Source organism: Vulpes lagopus, chromosome 16 (genome assembly GCF_018345385.1).
Source record: "Vulpes lagopus strain Blue_001 chromosome 16, ASM1834538v1, whole genome shotgun sequence".
Taxonomy (NCBI): Eukaryota; Metazoa; Chordata; class Mammalia; order Carnivora; family Canidae; genus Vulpes; species Vulpes lagopus.
The window spans coordinates 8,953,875-8,969,269 of record NC_054839.1 but is presented as its reverse complement, the minus strand read 5'-3'; positions in this window follow the sequence as shown (position 1 = coordinate 8,969,269).

Sequence of the window (15,395 nt, the reverse complement as noted above, 5' to 3'; positions counted from 1 at the left end):
AGTTTCAGATAAACAATGAATCTTTTTAGTACAAATTTCCCAATACTGCATGAATATATATATTACTAAAAAATTGTAATTTAACTGAAATCAAAGATAACTGGATGTCCTGTATTTTTCTTTGGAAAATCTGGCAATCCTAATAAGAGGAATAGAGAATAGAAGGAATTTTAAGTTAAGGAAATAGCAAGAGAAAAAGAGGGAGGCATGCTTTTAAGAAAACTTTTGCTTTTAAGAAAACTTGAGTCTTTGAGTAGGAATATCTGAATGGAGAATTGTGTTAGAGGATAGTGACCAGAATAGTCCCCTTTCCTTGCTGATTTTCTTTAAAAATGTATATTCCAATTTTTGAACACCCTTCACCCAATCTTGTTGTCTACTCCTTTCCCCAGCATGGTAGTGCCATATAAGGCAAAGGATGAAGGGTTTCTTAAACACTTAGTTTTTTGGTCGTTGAATCTGGAAGGATACCTTAAATGTCATGGACTATATCACAGATAGGTACGTGGCTAAGTGTTTAAGAAATAAGTGAGTTACAGTAAACAACCATTTAGACATTTCAAATGGCTTTATTGGAGCTCTTTAATGTAGAAACCGACGATATTGTTTTCTTTAGATAGACTTAACCCTAGACTTTGACAGGTGCTGTGTAAGTTAGTTGAAAGTCTTCCCTTAGCTTTTTCAATTTACTTATTATAGGAGACAGCTTGAGCTCACTCTCCCGAGGTCAGCATTTCTCCCTCCCTCCCACTTTCCTTCCCTTTTTGCCTCTCTTTTTTTGTTTCTTTCTTTCTTTCCAAGTGGTTCAGTGATTCAATGTCTTTTAAATAATGAGAAAACAAAAAATATTGAGTTTTTATCTTCATCACATGGTTTGTATTGAGTATCATCTGTTTACTATAATATACTGGGCTCTGATGAACCTTATAAAAATCCATTTAAACAAAAATAGTAACATCCTTCCAGGTGTTCCTGTTGAGATACAAGATGACACCTTTGAGATGGTTCTCAAATGAACATTCCTTTGCTCTGTACCTAACATATTGACTACAAAGTCACCCTACCCAATTGGCCACATTGAAGTCATTTTTCTCATTTTTTCCACCTTCTCACTTTTAAAAAATATTTATTTATTTGAGAGAGCATGAGAGAGAGCTAGAGAGAGTGAAAGTGAGTGAGAGAGAATGTGAGAGTCGGGCAGAGGAGGGGAAAGGAGAGGGAGAGAGAAAATCTCCAGCAGACTCATTGCCAAGCTGGGTACAGAGCTCCATACCATGACCCTGAGATTATGACCTGAGCCAAAATCAGAAGCTGAATGCTAAATCAACTGAGACACCCATGTGCCCATTCACCTTCCCACTTTTTGATCATAAGGCATTTAAAAGGCACAGATCCAGAGAGAAGAAACCACAGAGACAGAGAAGCCAGGCTCAGGGAGAACAAAGAGATATGATTTATTTTCTATCAGCATCCAGAACTTCTTATTATAAAGCCTAATTTTATTATTCTACATTTGTGAAGTGAATTGTTTACAATGATAAAAGGAAGAGAACACTGAATTTTGTGAGGATGAAAGACTAGAGATAAAGTAAAGGATAATTAAGACGTATGGTCAAAGAGTAATAATATAACCTGGCTTTTAAAATTTCACTTTATTCCAGTGGAACCATAGCCTTGTGCAGTATGCAAGTTATCTGAGAACATGAGATACTTTTGGACTTTCACCTGAAAATGTAAAAAACATCAAGATTAAAAAGAAGTCCTGCTTCTCCATTTTTTGTTGCTCTTTCTGCTTTTTTTTGGCTTTTGGCACATAAACAGTGTATTGAGAAAACTGCTCATGGCCACTAACAGGAACAAAACAGGGAAAAAGAAATATTAAATTGATATAGTCAGTAATATTTGCAAAATGGAACAAAATAAATTTAAATAAATATAAAGTAAATCAAAGGATATTTATCCACAATACAATCTTTAATTCAACATGAAAAATATTTACTCAGTGCTTTCAGCATGCCAAGCTCTGTTTTAGGCCTGGCAGGGGATACAATGATACAGTCTCTCCCCTCAAGGTGAATACAGCTTGATGGTGGCAAGGGAAACAATTCAATATGTGAATGATTATAATATAGAGCAGAATGGAATAAGGGCCCAAGGAGAGGTACACCCACGGTGCTAAGAGAGATTAGGTGGAGAGAGATTACATCTTGTTGCTAGAGTGGGAGGACACGGTGATTGTGCTCATGGAGGAAGTAAAATCTGATATGGAAAAATTAACAAGGCTGGGGGAGAAGTGGGAAAGAACTTTCTGGTGGAAATAATATCACAAGTCATCAAGAAAGATCACTGTGGAACATCGAATACTCCAGTCTTGCTGGAGTGTGTTATGTATTTGGATCATCAAAGGAGATCGGGCCAGAAAGATAGGTTGAGGCTAATCTATGAAGGCTTTTGAAGAAAGGAGGCTGGTGGTAGTAGCTGTGGAGAGTGGAGGGCACACATCATGCAGTATCCTGCTGCTGGCTTTCAAGGATGTCTGGCTAGACTCAACCACTCAACTCATTGCTGCTCCTGTTTTAGAGGTGTCTCATTTATCTTTTAAATGTTTCCTTTGTTCTGGACTTTCTGGGAAGCAAGAAAGTGGGAATGGACTAGAGCATGTGCCAAGGCTGCCATCTAGTTGGTGGCAAATTTTCTTTCTCCTTGAATGTAATGACAGCAACATTTAAAAATATTGTCATTTTTTAAACTGCCAAGTGATGGAAGAAAGACTGAGTTCAAACAAGCTCCAAAGATGTGACTGTGCTGATTTGCCTCGTGCCTGCTCAGGACGCACTTCAGCAGGTACCTTACATGCGTAGGTACCAGCGCATCTTTGTTTAATTAATTTTAGGAAAGGTGTTATGAGGGAAGCATTGGAGGATGGGTATTGCATGAAGTTACTCAAGACAACTGGAAGAGATCTGAGCAAGAAGTACAAAACCATGTCTGGAGAGTTTGAGAAGTAGGATCACAGAAGTCAAACTTGTCATCAGGCCTGGGTACCAGAGAAGACACAAAGTCTAAAACGTCAGCAGTCAGCTAATGGTGGGGACATTACTGATGAAACATGATATAGTGAGATAAGGATATCTAGGATTGGGACACCTGGCACATGGTCCTATTGGGTGCTAGACATTTGGCTGATAACAATAACTAATACTTATTTAATTCTCTCTATAATATCAAAGTCTGAGATATGGTAACCTGAATTTTTTTCTCTCTCTCTGAGGCCATCTTCAACTGAAAATGGCACAGGTCTACACCTGCCTAGGTTCTGTGTGCTTTTCAATGTATCGACGACACTTAAGTTCCCTCAGCACCAATATTATATCCTCACCCCATAGGTGAAGAGATTGAGGCAGATGGAGGTGAAATGATTCACTCACTGTCACAGCCTGGAAGAGGTCAAGTTCTAATTCATCTTATAAAGAAGAACTGTAGAGTAAGAGAGGTAATTATGTAGGTAAGTGGTCTAGGAATTTTAAAAAATAATAAATCCCATGTTTCAATATTAAAATCAAAGAAATGCTGGTAAAATTGTACTTGGATCTCATCAAGGACCCATTTTATTAACATAAATGAATAGTTACTTAGATTAGAAATTTGCAAGATTAAGATTCAGTCTTGAAAACAGATTTTTTTTTTTAATCAAACTATCTGCATGGCTATGTTAAAATTGGTATAGAAGGTCTTTGGTGTAAGTTTCTTTGACCCTGTCAGTTTGTTGGCCTTGCTACCTTCATTGAAGTCATGCTTAGGCCATAACAATACAAAGATTTTTTTTTTCCCTCTTCCTGCTTCCATATTGCTAGACTTTGCCTGCAGCTCTGTAACGGGAACAAATGCATTCATCTCTTCAATAAATGGGGCTCTCAGCTACTAGGCATTTGTTTGGAAGGACATTCAAGATGTAAGGCACATCAAGCATGGGGCCCTTGAGCATCTGTCTGAGTCAGCTTTGTAAAGGCAAAGCACTGGTTAAAGAAATGGGTACTGAAGACAGCTGGAGGCATAACTGTGCTTGGGGAGCTGCACTGAGGCAGGGGAGAGAAACTGCTCCTCTGTGACTACCCAGGGATCCTCCGTGTCTGGGAGAAATAACTGTGGAGTAGTTTCCTGGTTCTTTGAGAGAAAAGGTTGGACTCTCTCCCTGATAAGTGAGACTGGTACTTTGCGCTAACCTCCGAAGGGCCAGGAGTGTCAAGTTCTCTGCCAGAGTGTCACTGGTAGAGATAACAGTACGTGCTAACAATAAATCTACAGTGTTCCTTCATTTTTTTTTTAATTTTTATTTTATTTTTTTAAATTTTTTTTTTTTTTTATGATAGTCATACAGAGAGAGAGAGAGAGAGAGAGAGAGAGGCAGAGACGCAGGCAGAGGGAGAAGCAGGCTCCATGCACCGGGAGCCTGACGTGGGATTCGATCCCGGGTCTCCAGGATCGCGCCCTGGGCCAAAGGCAGGCGCCAAACCGCTGCGCCACCCAGGGATCCCTACAGTGTTCCTTCATAAACTAGGTACTGGGTAAGCATGCTTGTTGAATGTATGTTCATTTAACATTACCTTCTATAGAGAAGCTACTGCTTTGTACAAAGAAATGTCTTCCAGAGCTGACAGGCAGAGCTAGTTGTAAGCCAGCTGTGGAAACTCATTTGCCCTGTTCCCTAGCCCTTGAGTATATACCCTTAAGGCAAGCTAGGTCCATCCTTAAGGCAGTGAATTACCAGGCAAATTGCCAGGGACATCAAAAACTTGCATTATTCTTTTCCCTTTAAGAAGTACAATTCCCTTATGCTATGATCATCCCTAACATGTTCATGGAGCATGGCTGTCTTTTCTTCTCTATTCCTTTTCCTGCTTGGACTTTCCATATAACTTCTTTCATTTCTGCCATTCTCTTTCTGGAGTGAGTGACATGAGGAATCCACAGAGGCAGTTGGATTAGTGGTGGTGGGGTGCAGGAAGTGAACGCTTAATGGTAACCTACATCCCAGAAATGGAAGGTATCGTTGGCCCAAAAGTGAGGCTTATGTAAATTAAGTGAACATGATGGATATGAAATGGTTTACATAATTTATTATGAATGAAGCTGTTCTCAAAAGCCTAGAGAGAGTAAGATGTGCCACCACCCTCCCTCCATTCATGTCCTTGATTCTGGAATCCTTTCCAGTGCAATGCTTTTGCATCATGTACCTTAGATTGCAGTTGGGACATGAGTTGAAAATGATTGGCTTAGTGAGCAACACTGTTTCTTGATCTGATGGCATATCACTTACCATTGTCTTTGTGGCAAGTCTCCTGTCTTCTTTGTTATAACAGGAAGTGCAGTTTATTCTTATTTATTTAGGGAATGAATATTAATGTTGGGGTATACTAATCTCTTTTCTCCTTCTAGTTGACCTATTTTTTTTTTTTTTTTTAAATCTTTTTTTTTAATTTTTATTTATTTATGATAGTCACAGAGAGAGACAGAGAGAGACAGAGGCAGAGACACCGGCAGAGGGAGAAGCAGGCTCCATGCACCGGGAGCCCGATGTGGGACTCGATCCCAGGTCTCCAGGATCGCGCCCTGGGCCAAAGGCAGGCGCCAAACCGCTGCGCCACCCAGGGATCCCTAGTTGACCTATTTTGATGCTTGTCTATTTATTAGCACTTCATCTGTAAACATGGATAGTAGAAACAGGAGATGAAACTTTAGTTATTTAAGCTTGATGTTGTGGTAAAGAGAAAATGAAAGAGTTTTGGAAAAAAGAATAGAGTTATTAGATCATTAAATTCAATTATGTTATTACCTATTTTCACAAATAATTAAGTTGGCTGTACATAGGAACTTATAAGACAGAAACATGTTTAGTGACTATTTATTCACAAGGCTTACCTTACTTGCATGTAAAATATTAATTTAATTTAATTTTATTATTATTTTTAAAGATTTTATTTATTTATTTATTCATGAGAGACAGAGAGAGGCAGAGACATAGGCAGAGGGAGAAGCAGGCTCCCTGTGATCAAGTCCCTCATCAGGTTCTTGATGAGGGACTTGATCCCAGGACTCCGGGATCATGCCCTGAGCCAGAGGCAGATGCTCAACCACTGAACCACTCAGGTGTCCTGCAAAATAGTCATTTTAAATAATAATAGTAATACTATTAATAATCCATCTAAAGTTCTAGTTGTGATCAGCAATTAAAATTTATTTTCAGTTAAATGTTAATTCAACAGCTGAAGGCATACACCTTGAAGTATCAAATTTATGACATAAGCCAGTATCTCATTGGATATGCAAGGTAATAACCTCATTAAAACTACAGTGTGAAAAAGAGATTAACATCATGTTTCACCAAGGTTAAAGGCAAAGGGATAGACAAAGTATGAAAAGAAGACAGTTAAGTAGAAAAATGCTCAAACTGACATTTTATTTTTATATATTTTGTACCAATAAAATAGCAGATGAAAGAGACAAGTTACCACCAGTTGAGGTCAGAGGGGAATAAATCAGGTTATATGATCTAGAGTTTACATGACCATAGCTGCAGTGACTCAAATAGCATGTCAAAAGCTATTGGCTGATTGGTAGTTGGTACAGATTTTTTTTTTTTTTTGGTTTTGATTAGAGAAGAATTGATTCTTCATTTATTGAACATTTCATTTGTTCATTTATTGAACATCTACTGTGCCAAGAAGTACACCAAAGTATTTTTTAACTTGCTAAATTATTTTATTCTTCTAATAACCTTGTGATTTCTGACAAATGAGAACATTTATTTTTGCTAACAGTCACTAATAGATGCAAAGTTTATAGTAGAGGCGGTTGGATTGACCAGATATTGGGATATTGATTATAATATGGAGATATGGATATGAGGAAACAGAGAAACAATATACTAAGACTGTAACTAAACCAACATGAGTTGGCTACATGGTGAGTCAGAAGCTGCACCAGGTTTAGTTGTCACACAAAGAAAACTTTATTTGTAGCAAATGAGATTATGGGGCACAGCTTTGAAAACTGTGACTCCCCAAGCAAGGCAGGATGGGTTCCTTTTATTTCGCGTTAGGATAAATATTTAGATAGGGAGGTCTTGTCATTGTATATTGATGTAGGCATAAGGTCACAAGTGTATCTTAAGGAAACATGCTTATACACACATTATATGTTATGTAAATGAGGCTTGTGTTCTTCCTTGGGTAGAGATTTTAGTATTATAATGAGGCAAAGGTAGTTGTTGGTTACTCTAGAGATTACTCCATTTGTGCTGGCAGGAGTCCGGCGTTAAGCTCAGACTGGTCTGGGTGGTCTGGTCCAGTTGGAAGCCTTGTCAGGGCAGTCACTATTGCTTGAATGGTGGTTTTGTTTTCCATTTGCCCAAGTTAAGAGATAAGATGGAAAGAAGAGCTTAAGGAAAAATGGAGGACCAAGTTTGATGAGTACCAATAGGTGGGCAATAAAGGTCAGGTCTTGGGGTTTAGCTGGTGATAAGAGGACTTCATAGTGCTTTCCATAGTGCTTTCCTTGACGTTATACTCAAATCTAAAAACCACTTTGAACCATTTTTGATAGTACAATGCAACAAGACAGCTATTTGGTGATGATCTTTAGTTTAATGATTTTGTAGGATTGTTAGCATCACCCTGCAGACTCTATCCCTAGCAGTCTGTTCTGTAAATATTTATTCTTGACAACTAAGGAAAAACCAGGTGTGGTGATTTTAAAATATTCCCACAAATTCTTTGACCATTTTTCCTCAAGAAGTAAAGCAGAATTTTACTTCTTTTGAGTGTTGACCAGACGTAGTGAATGAGGTGAAAATGATGGTGTGTGATTTCAAAGATTGGGGCATGAAAGGGTTTGCATCTTCCTTATCACTCTCTCTTGGTTTACTCACACTTAAGAAAGCCAATACCACATTTTGAGAACACTAAAGCAGCCCAATGAAGAGATCCATATTGTCTAAGGAATTAAGGCCTTCTAAGGCCAAGAGTCAATGAGAAATGAGGCTTCCTGCTAATAACCATGTGAGGATGCCATCTTGAAAGCAGATCCTCCAGCCCCCATCAAGCCTTCACATGACTGCAGCCCCGGGTCATAACTTGACTGCAACTTCATGAGACACCTTGAGCTAGAGCAACCGAGCTAAGCCACTTCTGGATTCCTTACCCCCGGAAACAATGAAATAATAAATGTTTATTGTTTTGAGCCACTAAGTGTTGGATAATTTGTTATATAACAAAAACTAATTAATATTCTAAGAGAGAGGATATATGTGCCAGCACCATTTAATCTGTATTATTGGAAGGAAACAAGTTGTTTTAGCCTGAGAAAACAGCCCTAAAGTCAAGATTGCATGCTTTTGTTATATTAGAGAGTCAATCCGAAGCAAGCAAGAGTGAAGGAAAAAGAAAAGTGAGATGAGGAAGAAAAGGAAAAAATTCAAAGTGGTGCTTAACAAAGTTGGCTCCAGTTTCTCAGGATGACATAGTTGATAGCTCAGTCACAGGAAGTGTCTCCAGAAGGGTGGAGAAGTGATACGACACTACTGTGCCTTAGAGCAATTAAGTGGGGAGGAAGGGAGAGGAATTTATTTGATAGTGTCTTCCTGTCTGTCTTGGGTCAAAGTACTCCCCACGGGGCATTCATTAACTCTTCACTTTCCTTAGTAATATCATTTTGTCACTCTGGACAACTACTAGGAATGCTAGACTCTCCAAGGGTCTTGTCATATTGGCTCTGGGCACAAGGACTATGTAGTTCTTGCAAGGGTGAATGCATAGAAGCCATGACAAAGTCTGACTCCAGCACTTTGGAGAGGCTGAGAAAGTTTTCAGGTGTTTGGAGACAGGAAGAAATGACTGTAGAAATATGTGTCTTTACTGGAGCCATTCTGGCCAGGAGACAAAGCGAGGAGCTGAGATGGAGCTGAATGGATCTGGGATAATGCATAAACTCGTCTGATATCCAATTAAAGACACACCATATTTGTGTATGAAAACTAGAGCATTGTGAGATGTAAGATTATCCTTGCGGAAGCAGTATCTTGCAGCAAGTAGGAGTTTAGGTTCTAGGGTTTAAATCGCTTCTCTTATACTTCCTAGTTAGGTGACCTTGTGTACACTGGATAACCTTTATGGACCTCAGTTTTCTCACTTTTAAAATAAAGATAATAATTGTACTCACTGCCCCAGGAAGTTTAAATGAGTTAATAGATATTTAACACTTGCGATAGTGTTTGACATAGAGCAAGTGCTGGATAAGCATTGGCAATTCCTGATCTTACTGCATACCAGGAGCTTATGGGTCTGAAGAACAGATAGTAGCATAAAACATGAAATTATTAAGTGAGGGGACAGAAACCCTTACAGTGACTAGAGATCAAAGCCTCATTAAGAATTTTGCATATAAAAGGCAAGGTAGGTATGTAATTAGAGCGGCAAATTAACCACTGAGTGTTTCTCCTAACTTGTATTTGGGAATGCAGATGTGGTGGGTTCTTATGGTTATTTCTGACTCCATGATGACTGATTGGTTGACAGTATAGAAATATAATGCATTTATTAGCTACCATCTATGTGCTGGGGATTGCGTAAATTCTTTCACATATTGATTTGTGTAGACTGGCCAAGGGAGAAAGTCCACATCTTTTATGCTCTACTGCTAATCTAGTTGGACTTGGGATATGGTCTAGTTAAAAATCTCCAAATAAAAAGATCAAGTGAAGAAATAAATAGGAATCAGAGTAGACTTCCCAGATAGGCCTTAAGCCACATATGTCTACATCTGAAAATAGCAGGGGCAATGATGAGGGAAAACAGTCAATAAAAAAAGATACTTAAGTCAGCCTGTTAGTCACACCTGGAAAGGGGTCAAGAGTGAAGAAGAAACCATGTATCGATTCAACAAATATTTTGTGCTAATGCTCATTCCGTACCAGGCATCTTGCTAGATTCAGGTTCTACAAATGTGGCATCTTGCTAGATTCAGGTTCTACAAATGTGAATCCTACAGTTGTCTCAGATTTCCTGCCTGAGAGTACTTCATGGCCCTCAGTACCAGAAGAGGGAACACAAACAGAACATGCCAGGTGTGCTGACGTGAGGGGGAGGTAGCTGGAATTTGCAGAGCAGAGTGCTAATGAAGGAAACTGCTAGGAGGAAGAGCTCTAGAAATCGGCACGTAGGTCAGCCCTTGATCTTTGGCTGATCCCTAAGCTGCATAGGCCAAGGATGAAACTCCACAAGGCTGGGCCAAGGATAACCAGCACGGGACTGCGAATGGATAATTTCCAGAGCTGACACAGCACTAGGAGACATCCAATTTCTGACAAGTCAGAAGGAATACCTGGGGCGTTCAGTCAAGACTCCAGAAGATCAGGGGATCCCTGGGTGGCTCAGCGGTTTGGCACCTGCCTTCGGCCCAGGGCATGATCCTGGAGTCCTGGGATTGAGTCCCACATCGGGCTCCCTGCCTGGAGCCTGCTTCTCCCTCTGCCTGTGTCTCTGCCTCTCTCTGTCTGTGTCTCTCATGAATAAATGAATAAATGAATAAAATCTTAAAGAAAAAGACTCCAGAAGATCATGCTTGCCTTAGTAGAGACTCCAAGAGTTCATGCCTCAGCCCTAGAGCTGAAATAGCCCCAGAATTAAGACGATTCTGAATCTACAGTCTTGGAGCCTAAAAACATCTAGAAGATCACACTGCTATTCAAGTATCTGCCAAAACAAACACAATCCTCCTTAAGGAAGACAACAAAATACTCTGACGTCATATTCACAAAATCTACCATCCAGTGAAATATTATTAGATATGAAATAAGTAAAAAAAAATGTGACCCATAATTAGGGGGTAGAGATATGTCAATAGAAATAGGTCTAGAAATGACAGTGATGAAGGAAATAACAGACAGGAATTTTAAAAACTCCTGTCAGAAATATGCTCAAAGATTTAAACAAAAACATGAATACAGCAAGAACAGAAATTAGAGATGGAAGAACCAAATGTAATTATAAAGTTGAAAAATATCTCTGAAATACAAAAAAAAATTTTAAGATTTTATTTATTTATAAGAGAGAGAGAGTGTGCACAAGTGAGGGGAGGAGCAGAGGGAGAAGCAGATTCCCCTCTGAGCAGGGAGCCCAAAGTGGGGCTCAACCCCAGGACCCCAGGATCCTGACCTGAGCTGAAGGCAGATGCTTCACCAACTGAGCCACCCGGGCATCCCTCTAAAATACAGAATATGTAGATGGGCTTGCTAGCTGATCGGACACTGCAGAAATAAAGGTCGGAGAACTTCAAAAAGAGATATACAAACTTTTCCACACTAACGCACAGAGGATGATGATTTCAGTATTTGTCACAAATCAACGAGACATACACCAATATTATATTCACCTTGTAGATGAGGCAGCTGTGAGGAACTTCGGAAATGGTTACACTGTTGTAAGTGTGGGGTCAGGGAGCATGCTGAGGTGCAGGGCAAGAGGGAGGGGATTCAAACCCTCAGGAGGAGACTAGCAGAGTAGAAGTGAGCCTTACCTGCCCTGCCTCTGGGAGGGCTCTTTTGCTCCTCAGGGAAGGAAGGAGCATGAAATCGCAGAAGGCCTTTTATCTCATATTTTAGTTTCCCCCGTTGGTTACAAAACCATGCCAATTTGTTAGAGAACCAGACAGGTGTTACTCACCTCAGGAAATATTCCCTCCTTTCTTCCTCACTCTCTTTGGGATATGAGCCTCAAATATTCTGACTTCTGGATACCTTCACTGGGCCCAGCCGGTGTGAAGCAAGCCTGGTGTACAGAGAGCTACCTTCCTTACCTGGCCATGCTATCTTGCTGGAGTGTTCCTTCTGCCCTACATCTGGCTGTATAACCCAAATCTCAACCTGTACAAATATTCTCACATGGCCGGTCAAATGTTGAAGAATTTCCATGTTGAGCCTGGCTCCCTCTGAACAAAGGAGAAGAAATTTCTCTTATCTGGGATTTTTTTTTCTCAAATTTTTTTCTCTCAGTTCAAAATTGATAAAATTTCAAAACCAGAGGTAATATCATAGTTTTCAAATTGCTCAGAATACATAAAATCTATTACCTCTTGCTATGGACAGAATTATGTCATCCCCACTCCCCCTCACCAAATTCATATATTGAAGTCCTAACCCCCAATGTGACTGTACATGGAGATGGAGTCTTTGGGAAATAATTAAAGTTCAATCAGGTCATGAGGGTGGGGTCCTGATCTGATGGGATTGTTGTCTTTATAAGAAGAGACACCAGGGAACTCTTCCCCTCTCCCTTTCTCTCTAACCCTAGAAAATAGAGATCCTTCCTCCCTCCAATAGCCTCATTTTGTATAAAGGAGAAACTAAGGGTCAGGGGGTGCAGTAGCAGATACATGTCAGAGGTCTGCTGGAGTTCACAGCCAGCGCTTTGAGCTACCACATTACACTGCATCACAACCATGCATCTGAATTTTGGAAGCAACTCTTCATTACCTGCTGCTTATTTGTGGCTGCCACCCCAGTGTCTCTCCTCTTCATCCTGCTCTGTGTTTGAACATTTGGTGGAGCACTTGGAGGCCGTGATGCCATCAATACATGTCATGTCCTCTGAGCGTCAGTTGGCCAGGCATCCTGAGATGCGCAGGACAGTCGCCTGATGGAGTGGGAAGTAGCATGAGATGGCTGTTTTGAATCTCATTGCCTTGCCATAAATGCTTTGTCATCTGTCTAACACCAGTGCTGCTTTGTTAACCAGATTGTCATTTATTTAGGGGCAGTGCATTGAGATGCACCCCATGGTAGTTACCTGTTAATTTCAGTGGTGGCTTAGATGGGGAGTGTTCTCTGGGCAGCACTGAAGACAAGATGGACCAAGATGACACAGAGAGCTGTGCGGCTGCAGACAAAAGGGAAAAATAGGAGGAGATGAGGCAAACTGCTTTTGAACATTGTTTTCAAGAGTAGAGACTTTAAGTTAACTGGGCATCCATGATCTTCTAAAAATCACATGAAAACTTGTGTTGTGTCTGTGCCTATGGAGTACCTTTTTAAAGATTTTTTTTTTATTGATTAAAGCTGTCTGTTAGTTATAAAAGGCAAGGAACTCCTATTTCAGCAAGATGAGCCATAAATTCTTTGCTTGTTATATCCGAATTCAGGTTTTACTTGTTGAACTAAAGCAGTTACTAGTCCCAAGGACAGTCATTTATAGCGATGCAGGCACCATTCCTGTGGGAATCAGAAAAGGCTAAAATTTTTTTTAAGATTTTATTTATTTATTCATAGACACAGAGAGAGAGGGGCAGAGACACAGGCAGAAGGAGAAGCAGGCTCCACGCAGGGAGTCCGATGTGGGACTCGATCCCGGGTCCCCAGGACCACACCCCAGGCTGCAGGCAGCACCAAACCTCCATGCCACCGGGGCTGCCCAAGGCTAAAATTTAATGCTAGAAGCAGTGACAAACATGAGCTAGCAGAGTCCCTGCCCTCCACTGGCTTATGTCCTGTGGTGTCAGCCCCTATGGAGCAAAATTGGAGACAACCCATTGCAGGATTCTACCTTTGCCATCTTTATGTTACTATATGCTGTAGATATATAAATACCATATACACACATACACCTGCACACACATACATATAACATGCATATACGCACACATACACATGCACACACACATACACACATTTACACACATAGAAATACACACATATACATATGTGCACACACACACACATGTACATTTATGCACACATATATGGTAGACACACATATGCACACACACATATTATACACACATTCCTAAGTCTGTATATTCCTGTATGTGTATGCATGGATAGGCACTACTATAGGACACATACCACATATATAGTCTTTTCTTCCACTTTCCCCTAGGCACACCACGTGCCACCTTGTGAAACGATGCTTGGGTAAGCTGACTAGAGTGTCCTGGCAAAGGACACGGGTGTGAAATAATTGGTTCGAAGCCACCCCTCAGGTCTAGGAGAGAGCTTCAGTGGCCTTTGTCACTGAAATTCTTCATTTCTGGGACAGGGTCAGCCCTCCTGGAGCAGAGTGTTTCATGGGGTCAAGGTTGGATGACATATGAGATGAAGGGGCTTCTGCTCAGCTGGTTTATGAGCATATGTGGTACATTGTATGAGAACTTATTTCTCAGAAGGACCATCTTTAACTCCAGCAATATGTCCTAAAGATGTCTTACAAGGGCAATCAAGATTTAGCCAGGGGGCTAAGTGGGAGGAAGTTATAATGTACAAGGTGAGTCTTTTGAGACTCTGAAAAACCCATTAACGGAGAAGTTATTAATGTCTTTTTTTATGCAGCTATAGTGCAGAGGCAGACCCCAAAGAAACCAATCCACATTATGAAACATTTTACAGAAATCCATTTTTAAAAATAGGAGAATGCTCTAAATGGAGTCTGGAGGTGGGAACTGAATACGTGCCTGGCCTCCTGGGCCAGTTGCGGATTTTCTAAAGAATAAAGGGAAATTCTCCTTAGCCTTCACTTTGAGACAAAGAAATAGAACGAAATCTCCTACTGTAAAATTTGATTATCTTTTCTATTTTTCTTGTTCTTATATTTAATTTTCTTCCCTTGTCTCCTGTACTTTCTCTCCCCAAACCTAGTAACTCCAGGCCTCTGTTAACTTGAATTTAACTTTAAAAATATCAAATTATTAAACCTTCATTAGGCATAGATGTTATACACAATTAAGAGAGTTCCTCTAAGAATAGTAAACTATTCTTATACTGGTGGAATGTAAGGGTAGGTTTCTTATCCGTGAATATGAAGTCTCTGAACTATTATCAGAGGAAATGAATAAACTTAGAATGTTTTCTCCCATAGAGGTGACAGATTTGCATTCATTTCCCTTAGTCTAAGAGCTCTATGTAGACAGAAACTGTGCCGTATCCATCTTTACATCCTGTCCTCATAGCACAGACCAGGTACACAGTAGATGATCAGCAAATGCTTGTCAGGTTAGTAAATTCTAAGTTCATTAAATCTACAGTTCAACTATTAAAGTCAAAGACTTCCTTCTATATGCCACACCCTCTGCCAAGAGCTGTGTCTTCAGAGATGAATAGGATGTGGTTCTTACCTTTAACACCCTTGGGGGCTGGTGGATGACAGAGAAGAGGGGCATTGCTGCCAGCGGTGGGGTCAGGGAAGGAGAGGAAATACAAGTAAGTGGTTGCCAGGTAGAAAAGAGAGGAAGGGTGTTCTGGAGAGATGGTCATTGACAGGGCCAAGGCCAGGGCAGAGCGAGGCTGCTCTGACCAGCCCACATTCCTCGTGACCACTGCAAGAGAGCTGGCGAAGGTTAATGTTGGAGATCAA